Below are 9,716 nucleotides of genomic sequence, written 5' to 3'. Positions count from 1 at the left end.
GGCTTCAGTTAGCAGCAGTAGCGAAAGAATCGCTCGATCGCTCGGGTTCAGTAACGCGTAGCCTGTGCAATCGCTCGGGTTTAGTTAGAGCCCAACACCTTGATCGGGTTCAGTTAGAGCCATCACCTCACACACACGCGTGTACGTGTACGAGAGAAACGCGCATCGCTCGGCCCCCGACACCCACCGTAACCGGGAACTCCCCAAAGTTTTCCTCGCCCTCGCTTCTACCACGGTTTTTTCTGTCATGGACGGCCCAAAGAATGTCATGTAGCAGCGTATCCGCCTGCCCAGGACGAAAAGCCCATTTTCTGTCATGATTTTTGTCATAGAAGTAGGAGCCCACCACATCTATGATGATACCGGGTTTTGTCACAATTATCGTCATAGAAGTGTCATAAGTATGACAGGAAAAAAAATTGTTCGGCCCAAAATGTCACGGATGTGTCTTTTTTTGTAGTGCTTATCTGGCTTCACTAGTGCTAACCCAATTATCATTGATGAATCCTTTGATGCAAACTATAAACTGTTCAAGAATCAAAATGGTGAGGTGTTTGCCAGGTATATTGGTACTAACTGCAGGAATGGACCACCTCTTAAGAAGATGTGGGTACCCAAGCATTGTCTACAAAGTCTTCCTATGAATGTCGTCATGACACCACCTGGGAAGAAGAAAACCCCCAAACCAAAGGCTTCATATGGTCCAACGGCTTCATACAGACAAATGACTCACCTGAGTCACCCTAACGCCAATGTCTTGCAGGGAAATCATACTCAGATCTTTCAATATGAGCGTTTTTCATCAAACCGCTATGTTCATAAGTCTAAGAACTTTTCTTCTTATTCTTATGAGTATTATTCTCCTCCTGCAAGGCTATCTGCTAGGGCTTCAAAGCCGAAGTTATCAGATGCTACACTTAGACTCATTGCTTCTAAGCCACCCCTGAAGATGTGGGTGGTTAAGAAAACTTAACTCTCTTTTGCAGGGAAAGGTCTCCAGCCAGAAATCAAAGGCGTCTGATGCTTATGCTGGGGACCTTAAACATCTTGTGGGATGCAAGATAAAATGTCCAACGAGATTCCTTGACACTCATCCTATCTATCCTAACTAAGATCTGAACTTCTATGTTCCGCTTGTTCGTCAAATGTTTCTGCTTCACAACTCTCTTGGTGATGCCTATCCCCCAAACTGTACTGTAGGCTATGACACCTCAAGCTTCAGAATGGATTATGGATAGTGGCTGCACCAACCACATGACTGGTGATCGAAGTCTTCTGATGGATTCAACTCTTTGGCCGTCTGATAAAAGTCATATCACATTTGCTGACATTGGTAAAAGTAAGGTATTGGGTCTTGGTAGAGTTGCAATATCAAAGGTCAGCACATGGATAAAGTGATGCTTGTTGAATCCCTTGGTTTCAACTTAATGTATGTATCAATGCTATGTGATTTGAGCATGATTGGGATATTTGGAAATATCGTTGTCTTGTCCTTATGGATTCTGACAAATCTCTAGTCTTTGAAGGGTATTGAAAATATGATCTGTATATGGTAGATTTCTCAGCAGGACCATAGCTTGCCGTATGTGTTCTAGCAAAAGCTTCAGAGTGTTGGCTCTGGCATCGGAGGCTAGGACATGCGGGCATGAGGAACTTGTACACTCTCGCGAAGAAGAAGCATGTCGTGGGCATCGAAGGCATCAAGTTCAAGAAAGACCATCTGTGTGGTGCCTGTGAAGCTGGGAAGATGACTAGGGCCAAACATCCCTCGAAGACTATCATGACTACATCTCAACCCCTCGAGCTGCTTCACATGGACTTATTCGGCCCTACTCACTATTCTACTCTTACTACCACTGCTTTGCCTCTATGGTTTTGTTATTGTCGATGATTACTCAAGATATACCTGGGTGCATATAATTCTCTATAAGACTGAAGTGCAGGATGTCTTCAGATGTTTCGCCAATCGTGCCATGACAAACTATGTCGTCAAGATCAAGCACATCAGAAGTGACAACGGCACAGAATTCAAGAACACCGGCCTCGACACTTACCTTGATACACTAAGTATCACTCATGAGTTCTCTGCTCCGTACGCACCTCAGCAGAATGGCATCGTGGAGCTCAAGAACAGAACCCTCATCGAGATGGCTCGGACGATGCTAGATGAGTACAAGACTCCAAGGAAGTTTTGTCCTGAAGCCATTGACACAGCATGCCACATCATCAACCAATTTTATCTTCACAAGCTTCTAAAGAAGACATCATATGAGTTGCTTACTGGTAATAAGCCAAACGTCAGTTACTTTAGAGTATTCGCTGCTAGGTGCTGGATCAAGGATCCACATCACACTTCAAAATTTGCACCGAAAGCACATGTAGGTTTTATGCTTGGATACGGAAAGGATTCGCACTCCTACAGAGTCTTCAACCTCTTTCACTATAAAGTGGTTGAAACTGTGGATGTGCGGTTCGATGAGACTAAAGGCTCGCAAAGAGAGCACCTGCCAAATGTGCTAGATAAAGTGCCTCCTAGTGAATCTATCAAGCTCATGGGTACTGGAGAAATCATACCAACTGAATCTCAGGCTGAAGATGAACTCATCGTTGCACCAAGTCAACTTGAAGACAATGCTCAGCCTGAAGTCAATGCTGAAGCTGAAGACAATGACCTGCAAGGGCAAAATCTTCACCCAGTGCATCCCCGTGTTGCTAATGGAGTACAGATTGAGAAGATAATTGACGTCATCAATGCACCTGGTCCACTCACTCGTTCAAGAGCAACGCAACTAGAAAATTTCTTTGGGCACTTTCATTTGTCTCTATACTTGAACCCAAGAAAGTTGCTGAAGACATTATGGAACCTGAATGGATTCAAGCCATGCAAGAAGAGCTTCATCAGTTCGAGCTGAATAATGTCTGTGAACTTGTCAAGCGTCCTGATCCTCGCAAGCATAATATCATTGGCACCAAATAGATCTACCGCAACAAACAAGATGAACATGGTCAAGTTGTCAGAAACAAGGCTCGTCTGGTTGCACAAGGTTACACTCAAATAGAAGGCATTGACTTTGATGAAACATTTGCTCCCGTGGCTAGACTTGAAGCCATTCGCATACTGCTTGCATATGCCAACCATCACAACATCCTTCTATATCAAAAGGATGTAAAGAGTGCCTTTCTCAATGGCAAGATTGAAGAAGAAGTGTATGTTGCACAACCACCTGGCTTTGAAGATCCAAAACATCCTGATATGATATACAAGCTCAACAAGGCACTATATGGCCTCAAAGAAGCTCCTCGCGCCTGGTATGACACGCTCAAAGATTTCCTGAAGAGCAAAGGCTTCAAACGTGGTTCTCTAGATCCAACGCTCTTCATGAAGTCATACGATGGTGAACTATTTGTGTGCCAAATCTATGTGGATGACATTATCTTCGGCTGCACCGACAAGAGATACAACAATGAGTTTGGACACATGATGCAAGAGCAATATCAGATGTCCATGATGGGTGAGCTGAAGTTCTTCCTTGGTCTTCAAATCTGTCAGTAGAGGAATGGCATCTTCATATCGCAAGAGAAATACCTCAAAGATTGCTTGAAGAAGTTTGGAATGCAAGACTGCAAAGGATACACGATGCCAATGCCAACCAAAACTCATTTGGGTGCTGCCGACAATTGTAAAGAGTTCGATCAAAAGATATACCGCTCCATGATTGGTTCCTTACTTTACTTATGTACATCTAGGCCATATATAATGTTTAGCGTTTGCATGTGTGCCCGATTCCAAGCGGCATCAAAGGAGTCACATCACCTAGCCGTGAAGCGAATTCTTCGATATTTGGCTTACACCCCAACGATAGGATTATGGTATCCAAAGGGATCAACATTTGATCTGATTGGCTATTCTGATGCTGATTATGCTGGTGACAAGGTTGATCGCAAGTCCACTTCAGGAACATGTCACTTTCTCGGTCGATCACTTGTCTGTTAGTCTTCAAAGAAGCAAAACTGTGTGTCACTTTCCACTGCTGAATCTGAATACATTGCTGTTGGATCATGTTGTGCTTAGCTTCTATGGATGAAGCAAACTCTCAAGGACAATGGCATCAACATGAAGAATGTGGCACTATTCTGTGACAATGAAAGCGACATCAAGCTTTCCAAGGATCCAGTCCAGGACTCGAAGACAATGCACATTCAGATCCGTCATCACTTTATCAGAGATCATGTCAACAAGGAAGACATTGATATCATTCATGTCAACACTGAAGAGCAATTGGCAGATATCTTCACTAAGCCCTTGGATGAGAAAAGGTTCTGCAAGTTGCGGTGTGAGCTAAATATGTTAGAATCCTCAAATGTCCTGTGAATGGACACACATCCTAACGCTTATGCATGTTGACGACTTAGATGTGCAACAAACGAAGTAACGTATATCTTCAATTAATGAAGACTTACCCTCTGAGTGTGAATACATTAATATGGAATTTGACTTTGGAGCGCCACGATAATTGTGCGATGTGTCTAGGTCTAATACTTCCTATACGGTGGGTAATGCCACCACCAAATTCTTATTGAAGTGTTTCTCTTGGCGTTAAATTTGCAAAGTCTTCACTTTTGGATTGTCTTCAACATTGACTTGTCTTCATAGGACAGGGCTATTCTGATACCGGTAACAGAATATTATTCTGTTACTAGTCGGTCCTATATAGGACATGATCTGTTTCTCTCCCTCACACCAAATCTGAATCGGGTCAACCCAACCCCGACCGCCAACATCTCTCCCAGCCATCGTGCCTCCGACCACCTCCCCCGGCCACCGTCGCGCCTCCGGCCACCTTCCCCCAGCCGTCGCGCCTCCGGCATCCCTCTACCAGCGCCGCGCCTCCGACCTCCTTCCTCCACCAGCATCGCGCCTCCAGCCTCCTCCCTCCACCAGCGCCGCTCCTCCAGCCACTTCCCTCCACCGCTGCCGCCCCTCTGGCCACCTTCCTCTACCACTGCCGCGCCTCTGGCCACCTCCCTCCACCGCTGTCGTGCCTCCGGCCACCTCCCTCGGCACCATCCCGCCTCCGGCCACCTCCCTCCGCCACCGTCCCGCCTCCGGCCACCTCCCTCCACCACCATCTCGCCTTCAGCCACCTCCCCCCGCCATCATCCCACCTCCAGCCACCTCCCTCCTGGCTGCACGCCCCACGAAGAAGAAGACCCACCGTTCTCTACCTACTGACGGCCGAGCACCTAGAGCCACTACATCAACGCACACATGTTTCAGTTTCGTTTTTAGTTCGAGGTCTACTGCCGGTCCTTTTCTTGTGTATGTTCAGTTCGACATCTCGTGGTTCTTCAGATCAACATAGTGTGCTTTTTCAATTCATCCCGCACGTGAAAAAAAGGATCTCCCCTTTTAGTTCAATAGGATTCAAAAAATGGTTGCTGCATTACAGTTAGTGTTTTTTGTGTGTTGTTTGCATGCTCTGCAGGTACTTTTTGGGCATCATTCGATCTGGATTCTGGACCATATTTGCTGCAGGTTGAAACCAGTGAAAATGACTGATGAATATCGACATGATTGAAAATGTAGTCGATTCTTTAGACCCTTCTAGTCCTACATATAGAAGTTGTGTCTGATAGCCATACACGAATTTTCTCTCTGTTGTGCTTCAGTTAGAAGATCTCTGATGTTATTTGCTTCAAAGTTTCTCAGCTGTTTCAGCTTCTGTTTTAACCTCTTTGTTTGTAAACTCTGTAGATTTTTTTGCTTAAAGATTGTCGGCATTATACTTGTACTGGGGCTGGACTTCAAGTATTAATTCCAGGCAAGTTAAAAATATAAACCATAGCAAGTTCTTTGTTCATTTAGCAAAATAGGTCAACGATGTCAATTCCCTATTTGTACCAGGGAAGTTGTCTGTGTGCACAGTGCCACTATATTTTGACGAGCGACTCCGTCGTCGGGTAACCGGTCACAACCGTGTGTTCTTGCTAGTGCTCATACACGCATGGGTAAATATACTAGCTGATCCTTTGGCTGGAGAGTACTACTTGCTTGTGGCATTGGTAGCTTGCTAATTAAACTTTGTTGGAAGTAGTTGTACGGCCCGTCGCTCAAAAACCGCGTGTAGTCCCAGTGGGCACCCTCTGCTTCTATTGTTTTCTTCACTATGTGGCTCATAATTTGTCACTGCAGTTTGTATATGGGATCCTCAACCAGGACTGCAAGCAGAGCAGTAGAGCGACATCCTCGCCGTGTGCCAACACGGCTTTTGCCGTGGGTGCTAGTGTGGATGAGTAACAAGTTCGACTACCAGTCCACAGCAAGTTCAGGTATGTTGCGAATGCACCAATGAGTCCACAGAAGTACATGTATTGATGCCCCCGGAGTCCATGTATCGTTACAAAAAAATAGTTTAGTTTTTGTTATAGAATAGTTTACTACAAGTTCTATTGTTATAAAAATTGCATGCACCTGTTTCGTTCCTGCATGTATGTATAAGTTCAATGTTTTGAGATGGCTCTGTTTAGATTACTTCCAACTTTGAAGCTTTACATGCGTATTTGGGGATGGGATTTTTAGGTACTAGTTTGGAACTGTATCTAACCCATACCAAAATGTTTCAGCAGTTCGACAGGGGCGCAGGGTTCAGTTCAACAACGACGAGCCAGGCAGCCGGCCTTCGCATCAGGAACTGGTGCAGTTTGATCTTGTGTGAATTGGAAATTCCCTAATGCTGAGTGTGTCAGTACAACCATACACTACAAGGCACGTGCACATCAACTTCACGTGTTAGTCAACAGTATTGTGCATTTGCTTGGCAGCTTTGCACTGTAGTTACATATCACTTGCTAAATAAAAAATGTTATTCACTTTTCTGTGTTTTGTTGAATAATTCTCATGCTTTCTTTTGTGAGGGCTACAAATCATAGTGCTTAAAATACCGATGTGTGCGTCATACTTGAATTAAAAAAGTTACATGAGGAAGTACCCCTATTCCATTACTTTGAGAAGTACAGGTACACATTTCTAAATAGTACAGTGCATGACCGGTGCTCGCCCTGCATAAATGGAGCCTTCAGCTCACCATGCTACCTCCCGCCAGTGGGGCTCCGTCGCTGCATCGCCCCCCGCCGTTCACTACCACCAACCCAGGCCGTTCAACAAGACAGCGCCAAGCCGTTCGACGCCGCAGCTCAAGAGGCTACATCCTTTCCCTCCCTCCACTATGCTGAACCTAAAGGTATTGTTCAGCTTTAATTTTGTTCTTAGCTTCATGGGACAGAGCTTTTTCTCAACAGTTGTATGAACTTGTGCATGGCCATGGAAGTAGAAGAAAGCAAACATCTGTCCAGCTGGTAGACGTGGAAGTGATTTTTGAATCTAAAATCATATGTGCTTTTTGTAACCTATATAATTTATGTTTGTTCAGACTTCTTGTTTCTCTAAAGCGGCCAAATCCCGGTGCACCTGGTAGTTCAAACTTACACCAGATGGCCGTTGACCAACTTCCCTGCCTCTACAAGCTCCTCGAGGATGACTTGGTGGTAGCTGGGATCCCCTAAAGCGGCCAAATCCCGGTGCACCCAGCCGCCGCTCATGATCCCCTCTCCTTCAGCTCCACTTCGTGGCACTGTCAGTCCACAGGAGTAGGGGCAGGTGCCCATCAACAAAAAGGAACAAGCGGTATATGCTTGGAAACTTAAAATTCTGTACACATTTGGGAAATAGATTTTATAGCTTCTTTCAAAGTTCAAAACAGATGGTACAGGAAGTACATGTATTCATGTGGGTGCTTGAAAGTTCTCTACAGGAATAGGTCGATGATTTTTGTGCTATGGATAATATGATTTATGTACATGTATTGTATGTGTGGAACACAATTTCTGTGAGATGATGAAAGGAAAAATGGTTTGAATTAAAAATATTGATCAGTACGAGTTAAAAACGGTGGTCCATTCGGAATAAAAACTTAAAATATGCCGTGGTTTGTGGGGAGGTTCTGCTCACCGCTGGGTGGCACCATCTCTAGCAGTTCGACAGGGACGCGTCCCTCAGTACTACGATGTCGAGGCAGACAACCGCCCTCTTTGTGACATGCTGCTATTCCTCATCTTGCACTGGCGGACTGATGATGCGGGAGCCGCCCTCTTCGCTACAACCTCACGTGGATCTCTTTCTTTCTTCTCTCTCAAATTCGTTGAAAAACTTGATTGCTTGTTCTTGTTAAAAAACACGCTGAGACACGCGACAGCCACCCCAGTTCGGGCGTAGTAAGTACCTCAGTACGATTTAAAAACGGTGGTCCGTTCGGAATAAAAGAAATGACAGAAATTCAAATTGTAAAATTCAAGAAAAAAAACAAACCCCATGAAAATCCTGCTTAGTAAGTACCTCAGTACAAGTCGTAAAATGAGAGAAGTTCAGAACAACGTTGTCAAAAAAATGTCAAGTTAAAAAAAAGAAACAAAACAAACACATTCTCTTTTTGAATAAAATATAATTCAGTTCGATGATACAAACCATACAAGTACAGGGGGGACGATACAGTAAACTGTTGAAAACTTATGAGAAAAATATTACCCAAAAAACAGAGCAAAGTCTAGTTAGTAAAAACACGCTTAGTACAAACCCATGCAAGCATCAGTACAAGTACCCTTTTTCAGAACCATTCAAAATTACTCTACAAAAAATAGCTCAGTACAAACATACACATATATTAGTACAACTACTCTGTTTTTCAGACAAGAAAACAGCAAGATCCGTCATGCCACATTCTAAATTACTCTTAAACGGTTGCGAAGTAGAGAAAATGTTCAACATAACTAAGTTTCGCATTTTCGATAGCTATCCAACGGTATATTATTTGCCATATTTCGACAAACTTTTAAAAAAATCGCGTTCAAAATCAAATTTGACCGTATTTGAATTCGTTTTTAAACTGTACAGAATTAGAAAAACATTTCTATACAAAAAAGTTGCGCATTTTCCATAGCTTTCCAACACCGTATCACTTGTGTCAATCCGACAAACCATTTGTAAAAAATCGTGCAAATACGTTTCGCCCAGAATTTTACCGTTTTTCAAATTACTTTTAAATCATATAGAATTAGAAAAAATAATACATATATGGAAGATGCAGATTTTCACCTGCTTTCCAACGCCATCTTATTTGCTCAATTCCGAAAAACGGTTTGAAAATTGAGTCCAAAATACGATTCGCGTTTTCGGTTTTGAAAAAAACAGTTTTTTTCAAAACTGCTCTTAAACCATAATGATTTTGCAAAAACGTTCAATATACTTGAAATATGGTTGTCAAGAGCTTTCCAACGATATATTACACGCCCCATTTCGAAAAAAAAATTACAAAAAGTTTTTGAACTAAAGAAGACGGTCTGTTAAACACAACTAAAAGCATCAGTTCAACCGCTTCGAAAACATCAGTACAACCACCTGAAAACGTCAGTTCAAAAAGGGTAACAAAATAATATTCTGTTACGCGTAACAGAATAGCCCAGATGTATATATATATATAGGGAAATGTATCCTACTACCGGGTGTAGTTACAGCATTCACTTATAGCTATGTCTTCACTCTTGAATCTTTTGATCTAAGTGAATGTGATCGGACCCTAACCTATTCCATGCTTCTACCTCAACTCTATCTCTCTAAATCATATGCATTCTATTGAAACCTGTTGATTGTCTTCTCTGAGTCC

At 43.3% G+C, this 9,716-nt stretch overlaps 1 long non-coding RNA gene across 1 annotated transcript; it reads left to right on the top strand.

Annotated features, from left to right (window-relative positions):
* The first annotated feature begins 4,760 nt into the window (after positions 1 to 4,760).
* Positions 4,761 to 7,894, top strand: LOC123094399 (uncharacterized). Its single transcript, XR_006445820.1, has 3 exons — positions 4,761 to 6,330; positions 6,625 to 7,241; positions 7,431 to 7,894. It is a non-coding gene; the product is annotated as an uncharacterized lncRNA (long non-coding RNA).
* The last annotated feature ends 1,822 nt before the right edge of the window (positions 7,895 to 9,716 follow it).

Source organism: Triticum aestivum, chromosome 4B (assembly GCF_018294505.1).
Source record: "Triticum aestivum cultivar Chinese Spring chromosome 4B, IWGSC CS RefSeq v2.1, whole genome shotgun sequence".
Lineage (NCBI taxonomy): Eukaryota > Viridiplantae > Streptophyta > Magnoliopsida > Poales > Poaceae > Triticum > Triticum aestivum.
This window is presented reverse-complemented; position numbering and strand designations above follow the sequence as displayed.